The sequence below is a fragment of the Elephas maximus genome, chromosome 18 (assembly GCF_024166365.1).
Source record: "Elephas maximus indicus isolate mEleMax1 chromosome 18, mEleMax1 primary haplotype, whole genome shotgun sequence".
In the NCBI taxonomy this organism is placed as follows: Eukaryota; Metazoa; Chordata; class Mammalia; order Proboscidea; family Elephantidae; genus Elephas; species Elephas maximus.
This window is the reverse complement of record NC_064836.1, coordinates 12,777,594-12,789,827: the sequence shown is the minus strand read 5'-3', so window position 1 is coordinate 12,789,827 and position 12,234 is coordinate 12,777,594. Positions and strand designations below refer to the sequence as shown.

The window sequence follows — 12,234 nt, the reverse complement described above, 5'->3', positions numbered from 1 at the left end:
TATCCTTGATGTTTTGCACATTCATTATGTGTCTAGAGGTGAATTTTATTTATCGCTCTTGGAATTCATTAGGCTTCATAAATCCAATGATAATATTTAATCAATTCTTGATCATACGTCTTCAAATATTGTTATACTCCTTCTCTATTATCTTCCTCCAGAACATTAATTAAATGTACCTGTGGGTAATTTTTATCTATTCCAAAGACTGGCACACTGTGACACACGGGCCAAATCTGGCCCACCACCTGTTTTTGTAAATAAACTTTTTGGAACATAGTTATAATTGTTCATTATTTACTGTCTATGGATGCTTTGATACTACAACCATAGAGTGCAGTAGCTGTGACACAGACCATATAACCCACAAAGTCTAAAAGATTTACTATCTGGCCCTTTACAGAAAAGGTGTGCTAACCCATGCTTTATTCTCTATGCCTTTATATCTTCCATTTTCAATCTTCATCTCCAAGCTGCCTTCTATATAACTTCTTCAAAAGTATCTTCAAATTTACTAATTTTATCTTTATGTGCAATATACTGTTTAACCTGGTTATTGAGATTTTAATTTCCTTTCTTCTTTTTTTAGAAGTTCTCTTTGGTTCTTTGCTATATTCGGCTGATTAATTTTGAGTTTCCTGTCTCTTCATCATTCTTTTAATACTCTCTTATTTCTTTTAACATATTAAATTTATATACTTTTTCATTTTCTGTATCTGATAACTCCAGTATCTGAAATTTTTGTGGTTCTGATCTGTGGAGTATTATTTCTGCTGTTCACCTTTATTAGTAGTCAGAGAAATGCAAATCAAGACAACCAAGGGATACTTTCTATACTATCCAGTTGGCAGAAGTTAAAAACCCTGATGATGCCAGGGACTTGAGAAGATGTGAATCAACAACATCTACACATCACTGGCAGGGGCAAAAACCACTACAAACATATTGGGGAACAACCTGTCATTATCCTGAAAGAAGAACATCGACATACCAACCACAAAACCAAATCCATTGCTGCTGTGACCCATGTGTTAGAGTAGAACTGCTCCATAGCATTTTCTTGGCTGTAATCTTTATGGAAGCAGATTGCCAGTCCTTTCTTCTGTGGTGCTGCTGGGTGAATTCAAACCATCAACCTTTGGATTAGCAGCTGAGAACAAACTGTTTGTGCCACCCAGGGACTGATTAATTTCCCTCCAAGATCTATAATCAGGAGAGTCTTACACATGTGCACTAGGAGATGTGAATGAGAATGTTCATGGCAGTACTGTCTAATAGCGAAAAACGGTAGTATCTTCACCAGTGGATATAGCAGTGAGTGAACTACAACTGTATATCCTAGTATTATACTAAAACCCCAACTATTGAATAAAAATAAGCAAGGCCCATAAGACTGTACATAGTATGATGTATTTTTAAATAAAGCAAAACTGAATAATATATTTGTTTAAGCATACATACATTATCGAGAGAACGAGAAACACAAAATTCAGGATAGCATTTACAAGGGATGATGAGGTGGGGGATAGGATAGCAAGGGCACGTAGGTGGATGCAAGTTACAGGTAGCATCCTTCTTTTTGGCTTAGGTGGTGGGGTCAGGTGTGTTTATTAGGCTATTAAAATATATCAATAAATTGTTAAGTGGTAAAAGGGGGACATGCATAAATCAATAGAGCCAAGGGTTGTGATTCATCCAATTTCATGTACCTGGTTCATTCAGTTTTGTGTCCTACAGGGTCACTATGAGTCGGACTCACTCTACAGCAACAAGTTGTGGGTCCTAAAACATAGGAGCCCTGGTGGTGCAATGGTCAAGAGCTGGGCTGGGGCCTACTGGGTTCTGACCAGCCACAGGCACCCAGCACAACTCCGCTCCCAGCCGTGGCCCCAGCAGTAGGAAACAAATGTCTGAACCCTTTCAAAAAAGAAAAAGAAAGGAAGAAAGAGTTAAAGGGAGAAAAGAAAAAAAGAAGAAATAGTTTTCCACTATTTCCTCCGGCAACATTTTTTAAGCTGCATGATCAAAGCAGCCATGGAGCTTCTCAAAGGTAATAAGACTTTCTTTTAGATGAGAATTTCTGTTGTCTATTTCGTGGTCTAAAATCTCCATATAATAACATTGTCAATATAGCGCATTTGATTATATTATCCTAATAAGAAAATATCAATCAATTTAAAAATTCTGATTTATTTATTTATTTATTTTGAGGTGGAGGTGGGAGAAAAGGGAAGCAGGGCTGGTCTGCATTATTCCTGTAGGGACCAAACAGAGAGCCAGAAGGAGGTGGCATGGAGGCACGGGAGGGGCATGTCAGCAGTGGCCTAGTCTCCTGCTGGGTGGGGAAAGGTGTTAGGTGCCAGTCGATTCCAACTCATAGCAACCCCATGCGACATATTAGAACCGCCCCATAGGGTTTTCTTGGCTATAATCTTTACCCAACCAGGTCTTTCTTCCACAGAGTGGCTGGGTGGGTTTGAATCACCAACCTTTTGGTTAGCAGTTCAGCCCTTGACCATTGCACCAGCCCCACAGGGGTTCTGACACTGTAATCTTTATGGGAAGAAGCTACCACCCCTTTCTCCCGCAGAGCAGTTGGTGGGTTGGCACCCTCTACCTCTTGGTTTAGCAGCCTAGGCTTAGCCACTGTGCAACCGCGCTCCTTACCCCAGAGGCGGGAGCCCCAGGGAGTTTCACAGTGGAGAGAGACACAGGGAGTTACCAACTGGGGGCATATGCCCAAATGCTCATCTCCTCTTGGATCCTAAGTCAAAATAATCTGGGATACAAAGAGGAACAACCTGGGACAGAACCCCAATACCTTCCGGCAGAGACTTCCTGAGATCAGCCCCACCTAGTTAGGGCTTGGGAGGCTAGGGACCAGTGACTGGCGGCCTGGGAGTTGCTTGAGCCCCTTTCCCGCACAAGGTTCATTTCCTGGGTCTTCCCCACGGGCTCGCTGCGCCAGATCTCTGCCTCAGTGGGCCCGCACCCAAAGTTCTGCACAAACGAGCCGTCGGCCACGGTTCTGGGGCCCGGGAGGGTGGCAGCCTTGCAGCCGCCCTCGGCGGGGCTCCCCCTCCGCTGGCCTCGCCACCCTCGCCCCGGGCCCGCTGGGTTCTGACCTGCTGCCGTCTGCCCTGGCGGTCTCAGCCGCAGGCGCCCGTGGAGCTCCGCTCCCAGGCGCGGCCCCAGCAGCTGGAAACAAACGCCTTAGCTCTTTAGAGGCCTGGCTCAGCACAGACGCCCAAAATAAGACGGGCTGGCCCCACCCCAGCCAACCGGCAACCGCTCAGGGAGGGGGCCACTGACTCACCGTGGCCCAGCCCACGAAGCAGCACCCGCCTTCCCCCAGGACCGTGGTCCTCCAGGCACCGCACCCTGGGGAGGAATCTCCACCCTTCAGCCTGAGGCCGCCCTGGTAACCCTGCAAATTCTCACCGCGCCCTTCACCTGGCCTCACTTAAAACACTCAGCAACAAGCTGTGGTTTCAGTGGCCCGGCTGGCTTCTCAGGCTGGCTTCTCAGCATCGTTTCCTCCAGAGCCCCCTCCCTGGGCTCATGAACCCTGGGTACAGGGGCTAGCCCCACACTTTACTCAGCGAGAACTCTTGATAAAAAAAAATAGATGCTGATTAATCGATGGGTGGTTGCTGTCAGACCACAGAGAAAAAACGGGAGTGATTCTGGGATGTCAAGGTTAAAGACACTGTTTATATCAGGTGGAAGGGAAGGCTGTGTGGTAAAATCTGAGAGGCTTCAACGCAGGATATTACAGTATATCTACAGATTGAATGATCTCATCAGTCCTCACTGCAGCGCTGGGAGGAGGGGGAGGTACACTAGAGAGCACCCCACTGGGCAAACGGGGAACCTGAGCCCCAAAGCAGGGACTGAACCCAGGACCACGTGGTCTCCTTGGCCTCAATTTTTCTCATCTGTAAAATTGTGGGGTTGAGTTACGCCCCTTCCAGTTTGGACATAACAGAGATCTAGGGCTTCTAGTCTTACTCAGCAGTGGTGGTTCGGTGGTAGAATTCTCACCTTCCACGTGCGAGACAGGGGTTCGAGCCACCACCCTGCAGTCAGCGGAGGATTGCATGTTCCAGCCAGCTTCCAGACTAGGAAAGGAAGGTCTGGAGATCTACTTTTGGAATTCAGCCAATGAAAACCCTGCAGATTACAACAGCTAATGGTGTTCTGCAGCTAATGGTGCAGGAGACCGGTCACTGTTTCATTCTGTTGCCTATGAGGCCGCCCTGAGTCAGGGGCCTACTGGATGGCAGCTAACAAGTCTAACTCAAAGACTAACTCCTCTCAATGTCCTTAGGAACACTTCTGATCTCTAAGACCATCCCTTTTACACATAAACTTTTAACTTCTCAAAGCACTTTAAGTAAGATTCTGTACTCTTCACCCCTAGATTATCAAAACAGTCCTTTGTGCTTAGGAAACAAGCGACAGATGAGTAAACTGAGGCTCAGAGATTGAGGTCGCAGGGCTAGCTAGTGGCATGGTTGAGAGGAGAATTCAATTTAGGGACTCTTCTTCCTACCCCAGAACTCCCAGATTTTTCATCCACCTTAAGCGAGTCGTTCACACTTGCTGGGATGCAGTCTCCCATCTACAACAGGGGAGGAACCAGCCCTACCCAAGAAAGAAGGCTCAAATTTTCAATGAGCTGGAGAAATGGCCTTCCAAGCCTCAGGGGAGTAAGGTGAGTGAGGAGGGGCTTCCCCATAATAATCTATACATTTGTAGGTAGACAAAGCACTTTCATATCCATTATCTCCATTGATTCTTATAATAATACTGTAAAGTATCCAGGATTATGTTATCTGACACTTTAAGGAGGGTGAAAAAGCTTCAGTTCAGCAGTTAAGTGACAAGTCCAACAATAACACCCCATTCTCTTGCTTTGCTCTTGCAGGAGGTTCTGGGGTAACTGTTGTAATAATCTTCAAAATGGAAATCCAAAGCCTCTCCCTCCATTTTCTCATGTATCTCCCTAAGGTGCCCAGGAAGGAGGAGGGTGGAGGGTGAAATCTCCCTGTGGACCAATGGACTGATTATGAGCAGAGTGGTGAGAGCTTCTCCAGAGTCACACAGCAAGGTGGTGGCAGCCCATGGAAGAGCCCCAGACTTCATGTCCTAGCCCTTGATCCTGTACTGAACACCTGTTCATTAAACCAGCCTGGAAAACTCTCATGGGAGCCACCAGGGCTCTTTGTCACCCTTGCATTTATGACAGCTGGTTCATGCAACCTCCAAGAGCCAGCACCCCCGGCTTCCTTCCAAAGCATCCTTACATCCTTACTGAGGTGTGTTCAGCTGCCTGCCCCAAGCACAGAGGCCCTGCATCCCCACAGCAGACACTAGAAACTATCTTCCAGTTGGTGACAGCCTCCTGCTCTATCTCCTTCCTCTCTCCCCCTCCCTGCTCTCGGATGATTTTTTAAAAGAAGTTTCTTTAAAAATACAGCCACAGATAAATATACTCAGGCTGTCTTTCACACATACGCATTTAAAGGAACAAAGGCAGGGAAGCCTCGCACAGTTTTCTCCAACCAGAGGCAGGTGTGGGAGCCCAAACCCAGAAGGAGGAGCCAGCTCTCTGCCATGAGTAATCCCACTCCCAGGTTTATAGGGGGCTTTATTTAGAGTACTCCATGTCTTCTTCCAGAAAGCCTGGCCTTTAGCTGGGCCTGTGTAAAAGCCACTTTGCGTTTTAACTCCCACTTCAAACACTAGTCAGCCTGCTCATCTCCTCACACCTTTGTGTGGGATCCAGACACACAGATGGAGGGAAGAGACTTCTCAAAGGCTACCCACGAGTTCCCAGCCTTCTCTCCCTCTGATCTCTTCATCTCGGCTCAGACCTCTGTGCCCCACCCAGGCTGGCCCCAGACTGTCACCTTTCAAGGCAAAGACTGAGGGCATCGGCATCTTTATTTCCTTTCTAAAACCACACTTTCCACCTCTGGTTGCTCACTATTAACGGATTCCATTGGACCATGTTTGGGGCTGGTGGGTGGCTAGCTCCTTATGACATCGAAAAATGACCATGATATAGTATTGAGTAGGAAAACAACAGAATCCAAAACTTGATATTCTATGTGTTCCAAAATTTGTTAAAAAAAAAAAAAAAGCCCTCACTCACATACTATATAAAAGAATAAAAGGAGATACACCAAAATGTTAACAATTATCTCTAGGCTTATTGGAATTTTATTTTCTTCTTTACGCTTTTCTGAATTTTCCAAAGTTTCTAGAATGATCCTGTGTGGAAGCAGTACAGAGCTCAGACTCTGGAGTTTGAAAAACATGGTTTAAACCCCAGACCTACCACTTAGCAGCAGTGGAACCCTGGATAAAGCATTTTATCTTTCTGAGCCTCAGTTTCCTCTTTAGAAAAGGGGAAGAGCAATGGCACCTTCCTTGTAGGGTTGTCACGAGGAGGAAATGAGGTCATGCAATTTTGTTAGCACTTGACATCACGCCTGACATATAGTAAGCACTCAGTAAATGTTAGACATTTTTATGTATTGCTGTTTTTGTTCAAAAATTACACTACTACCTCTGCCATGTTGCCTTTGCCCTCTCTCTTTTTTTTAATTGTAAATATATTGTAACCAATCGTTTGCCTTTTCAACATTCTTCACATGTACAATTCAGTGCCATTAGTTACGTTCACCATGTTGTTTAACCATTACCATTATCCGTTTCCAAATTGTCTTAGAACGCTTCATAGAAGCTCAGTGCCCCCTAAACAGTCTGTTCCCTTTTCCCCTCCCTCTCTCCTGTCCCTGGTAACCACTAACAACTTTGGTCTCTACCTATTACTTTTATACTCAGAAAAAAAAAAAAAAGGTAAATATCTTACACAAAAACGCATCAGGCCAAGAATTCACCATTTGGATTAAAAGACGTTGAGAAAGCAACAAAAAGCTCTCTTGAGAGGGTAGATGTCTCTGACAGTGGCTGGGACAAGAACAATCCTAATGTGGGCTGGGTTTTAGATGGGTCAGTTTTACATGAAAAGGAAAATAATAGAAGGGAAGGGTGACACCGAGGAGCGGAGCGATACCCAGTGAACAATACAAGGCTGTTGAAAGGAAATATAGGTGCCTTTTGGAAAAAACAAAACTAGATCAGACCACAGAATAACAGATCAAACTATAATCAACAGCCATTAGGAAAAGCTTACAAATGGAGAGTAGGAAGAGAAAATTCTGCAAGTGGGTAAGCTGGGGATTGTCTACCTGGCTGGGGTAACAGACAGGCAGCGTAGCCCTAAACAAAGCATAGTCCTAGGGCTCAGACAGGATTATCTTTGCCTCCTCAGAGGCTAAGGAGCTGAGTGAGAAACATCTCTGGCTTGCACTGGGAAAAAGTTAGACCCTAGTTGGCCTAAAGGAATTTTGGGATGGGGGCTCTGAAATAGGGCCAGCCGGCGGAGCTCTAAAATGCAACTGTTTATAGCAATAGGTGCTCGAGGTAAACTGAGGCAGGCTAACAGGAGAAAGTGCACTTGACCCATCTGACTGTAGCTGGGATCCTCGATCGCCTCACATTGTACTTAAGTAGTTCGGCCTTCCAATGGGCTGACCTGTTTTTTGCCAAAGACACTAAAAGCGGTTGGACGCCAGAAAAAGTGGATACTGTAAGTGGAAAAAGAACCATCCTCATTGCCAAAGTTCTAAAAGTGAGCCCAGTTTTCTCTACCACAGAGTAGTGGCCACACAGGGTTATACAGAGGTGGCCCTCAGGGATCCTCACAGGCTCTCAGCATGTGTCCGAGGAGGGGGAGGTAGGTGAGAGGGGGCCAGCTTCCTCGGACAAGGGCTCAGCAATTCTGGGAGGCCAAGTCCCTAAGCAAAGCCTCCTGGGGCACTGGGTGCTGTTCCTTTTCACACCCCAGTCACCGACTTCCCAGGAAGACTCCCCCAGTCTCTGCCACCTAAGCCCAGCGAGGCAGGAGAGCTGGTTTCTGGCTGTCATCCTAGGTGACTGCCCTTAGAAGTTTTGTCCTCCTTATTCTAGGTCTGCAAATTCAAATGTCTACAGGGACTAGGCAGGGAAGAAAAATGAGTGAGGCAGGCCAAGCGTTAGGCAATGGGAAGAGGTGGAGCCTGCAGCAAGCGAGAAAGAGCATGCTCTGTCTCAATGGGGCATCGGTTACTCAGCTCCCACGGATGGTTTCCATGGAGAAAAGGTAGGTCCAATATTGTTAAAGCATCTGATTTTCCAGAAGAAGCAAGAAGATCGGTTTTCTATGTAAAATCTTCTTATTTTTAAGTTTTGGCAACCAACTATAATGAATCCACAGGGTTGTTTGGGTAGGAGGAGGTAGAGAATTTTAGAGTTAAAATGTCCTCAAAGTACATTTAGCCCAAGTATTTATTTTACACATGAACAAATGGAAGCCCAGAAGGTTTCTGTGATTTCCCAAAAGTGATAGAGCAACTTAATGGCTCAGTCCCCAGGTCTCTCAACTTCTAGTCTAGAACTTGTTCCTTTAAACCACCCCACCTATCACTAGGAGGTCTTTGCAATTATTCACACATGAGATAATAAGGTGTTGAACTAGGGACGGTGGCCGCGAGGAGGAAGAAAGTAAACTTTTCTATGGTCTTACCTCTAGTTTAAAGAAGCATTTATATTTCCTTATTTATTTATTCACCCATCCATCCAACCGTTACTAATCATCATTCTGTGAACCAAAGCCTGTGTTCACTTAGGCATAGGTCTAGAGATGACTAATGCACCACTCCTCCTTTCAAGGAGCTCCCAGGCCGGTGAGTGGGCTTGGCAAACGCTGCATCTCAGCAGCCATGCTGCCATAGGCCTGTTCACATGAGCTCTCAGCTAATATTCATACCCTGGTCTCTCTCTAAGTCTCAGATCATGTCCTCTGACAGCATCTTCCATCATTTGATACCATCCCTTGGAGGGGACTGGAGAAGTTCCCCGAACGCAAGAGAGCTTGAGGTACTTAAGTGATCCATAGGAAGCAGGAGCAAGAACTGGGACCAAACCCAGCCACTCAATGCCAAGCACATTCCAGCTCAGGAGAGGCAAGTTCCAATCCATGCATTATTTTGGCTGAGCTGCCATTTCATACCAGCTAAAGTCTGGATGTGTAGGTGTGTTGGGGAGAGGGGGGTGTGAGGAATCCCAGACTATGAAGCTCTTGCCTGTTTATCACGTGGACTACTCAATCCCAGTGGTAGCTGGCAGCTGGTTTGGGTGACCCAGTAGTAATGGCACCCTTGGCCACAGCCCCTACAAGCAAGTACAACATTGTTACCTAGTCTGACTCCCACCATTAACAAGAGATTTCCCAGCCTTGGCTCTCACAGCATCTACTCCCAGGAGAGGAATGCAGGGCAAGAGCTAACAAGGTGATCTGGCTGCAGCTCTCCACCCTCTGCTCCGCCTTATTCCAGAACTCTTATTGCTCAATCACCAAGCAGAATCCTAGAGCTTGCACAGAGAGGGCAACCTGCAATGTGGAGATGTTGGCTCCCTTGATCAGCCCCTGTAGGCCCTGTGGTGGAGAGTTGCAGGAAGCTGGGGCCGTTGGAGCTTTCAATTACTGGGAGATGAGGGGCTATGACCCTTTATAAATGCACTTGGCCCAAAGGTTTGCAGGGAGCAGGTGAGCAGACTCTTGCCAGGGCCCAGGGAAGAGGAAGGGGGACATGGAGGAAAGAAAGAGCAGAAATTAAAACTCATTGAGAATTTTACAGAGAAAATGGAGAGTCTAGGAGGTTGAATAATTTGCCCATGACCATACAGCTTGCTAGGTAGAGATGTGAACCCAGTTCCATCTTACCACCCCAAACCTATGTTTTTATATAACACCACGCTGCTGGGGTTGGGAAGGCCAACTTGGTGATTGGGACACAGCGCATTGCTATAGAGAAAGGCACAGGAAGAGACTCAAGGCCTGGTAAACTCTGACCCTGGGGCTGAAAACTCAGTGGAAATTAGCACTTTTTTTCTCTAGCAACATAGGACTTTTGTATCCTATTTCCTAGTCCCACTAAGTGGATTTTCCAGGGCTAGGGAAACTTCCCTTTACCTGCTTCTCTCATAGGGTTAGGTCAGATATACAGGACAGTTAACACAGAAGAATCTGGGGGTCATACTTTCCTTTAGTTCCTCCATCATGGGACTACTCCTAATATCCCCCATCAAAGTAGACTGGGAGTTGAGTAGGGTCACAGGCTCACCCACAAACCTGCCTCAAATAATTTCAGTGGCCCATTCTCCAAGACGTAGACTATGAGCCTTCCCTTCTGGCCTTGGGAAGCCTAGGAATGCAAGAGGTACCAAAAAAAAATCCAATCAACTGTTTTTACTGAGCACTTACTTTGTGCCAGGCACTGTTCTAGGTGCTTGGGACAAGAAAACTAAGATCTTGCCCTCAAGGAGCATACGTTCTAGCAAAATCAAAGCAAAATAGTCTCCTTTAGAAAAGCAATATTGTAAAGTAGAAAGGGGCATGGGCCTTGGTGTCAGAGAGGCCTAGGTCAATATTGGCCCCAACCCAAACCAGCCAGATGACCTCTGAGTAAGCTACCTAACTCACTAGGTGTTAGCTTTCTTAGCTATAGAATGGTGACAACAACATGTTATAGGGGTATTGTAAGGTTGTAAGGATTAAAGATATTGTATATAATATGCCTGGCACACAAGGTTCAAAAATGGTAATACTATTTTTCCAGGCCACCTGAACCCCTAGATTGTGGGATGATTCACACACCCTCTTGTTTGGGGACTTCTACCAGGACATAATCTACATGATGTCCTACAGACAGTTTGGTGTGATGAAGTGCATGATGTCAGAGCCTGGTGGACTTGGGTTTGAATCCACCCAAGGTCATGGAGGGGCCCTGGTGGTGCACTGGTTTAAGTGTTTGGCTGCTAACCAAAAGGGTGACAGTTTGAATCCACCAGCCACTCCTTGGAAACCTTATAGGGTAGTTCTACTCTGTCCTATAGGGTGGCTATGAGTCGGAGTCGACTCAACGGCAATAGGCAAGGTCATGGAGTTTCCATTCTAGAAACTTCAGCTCTTACCCATAAACCAGTTGCTGGTGAGTCAATTCTGACTCACCAAGACCCCACGCATGTCAGAGTAGAACTGTACTCCTTAGGGTTTTCAGTGGATGATTTTTTTCAGAAGTAGACTGCCAGATCTTTCGTCTGAGGTGCCTCTGGGTTAGCAGCCTAGCCTTTAACCATTGATGACACCCAAGGACTCTGCTTCCACCTAACAGCCCCTATTAAAAAGACAGGCCTGGGCAGCCATGTTTGTGTTAATCCCCATCCCCCTCCACAGGCCACAGATGACTGGAGCAGGAGTGGACAGCAGACCTAAGTGGGAATCAGCACCTCTTGGCATGTGGGGTGAGGGACTGAGTTAACGTACTTCAAAGAGCTAAGCAAGAAGGTGATACAGACTTAAAGACTAAATCAGACGCTTAGTTAGCTATGAAGGGTCCTGTGCATGTGGATGAGGGGGCAGAGGAGCCCATGTGCAGAAGAAAGTGCTCGCAGCCCAAGGGAGAAAGTACAGCCCACATGGGGCTACACTTCCACACTTAAGTTCTGTGATACCTCCCTGTAACCTCCTAATAAAAGACCAAAACCAAACTAGTTGCCATGGAGTCGATTCCCACTCGTGGTGACCCCACGCGTGTCAGAGTAGAACTGTGTTCCACAGGGTTTTCAATGGCTGATTTTTCAGAAGTAGATTAGCAGGCCTTTCTTCAGAAGTGCCTCTGGGTGGACTCAAACCTTCAACCTTTTGGTTAGCAGCTGAGTGTGTTTACCATTGGCACCACCGGGGACTCCAACCTTTCAGTAAAGCCCACTTTTACTTTTGCTCCTTTGAATGGGTTTCTGTTCTTGCAACCAGATGATCTCTAAGACAAATCCTGTACCTGTCTCAGAAGGTGGTTGCTGTGACATAATATGAAAGCAGGTGGCATTTAGTCGACATTCAATAAATGCTGTTGAATCTCTCAGTGTTCTTGTCAACCAGTCACTTAGCTGCTCAGCAGAGGAAAGAGGAAGCCCATAAATGGGCAAGACCTTCGTTCAGGTTGGGTTTCAGCATCATATCTCTTGAATTTCTTTATTAAACAGTACCTCCACCCATCTATCAGTTTGTCATACTGTGATGCTGGAAGCTATGCCACCAGTATTTCGAATGCCAATAGG

General features: G+C 46.2%; 1 protein-coding gene across 4 annotated transcripts in view; it reads right to left on the bottom strand.

Moving 5' to 3' along the window:
• The window catches only part of ATP2B4 (ATPase plasma membrane Ca2+ transporting 4), a 117,532-nt gene that overhangs the window by 91,036 nt on the left and 14,262 nt on the right, over positions 1 to 12,234 (bottom strand). Inside the window, exon 1 of one of the 4 annotated variants that reach the window (XM_049857722.1) lies at positions 3,126 to 6,106. The exons of the other annotated variants lie outside the window; for them this stretch is intronic. The gene's annotated coding sequence lies outside the window, so the exon portion shown is untranslated. Of the gene's footprint in view, positions 1 to 3,125; positions 6,107 to 12,234 lie in introns of those variants that run through there. 4 annotated transcript variants of the gene reach the window in all.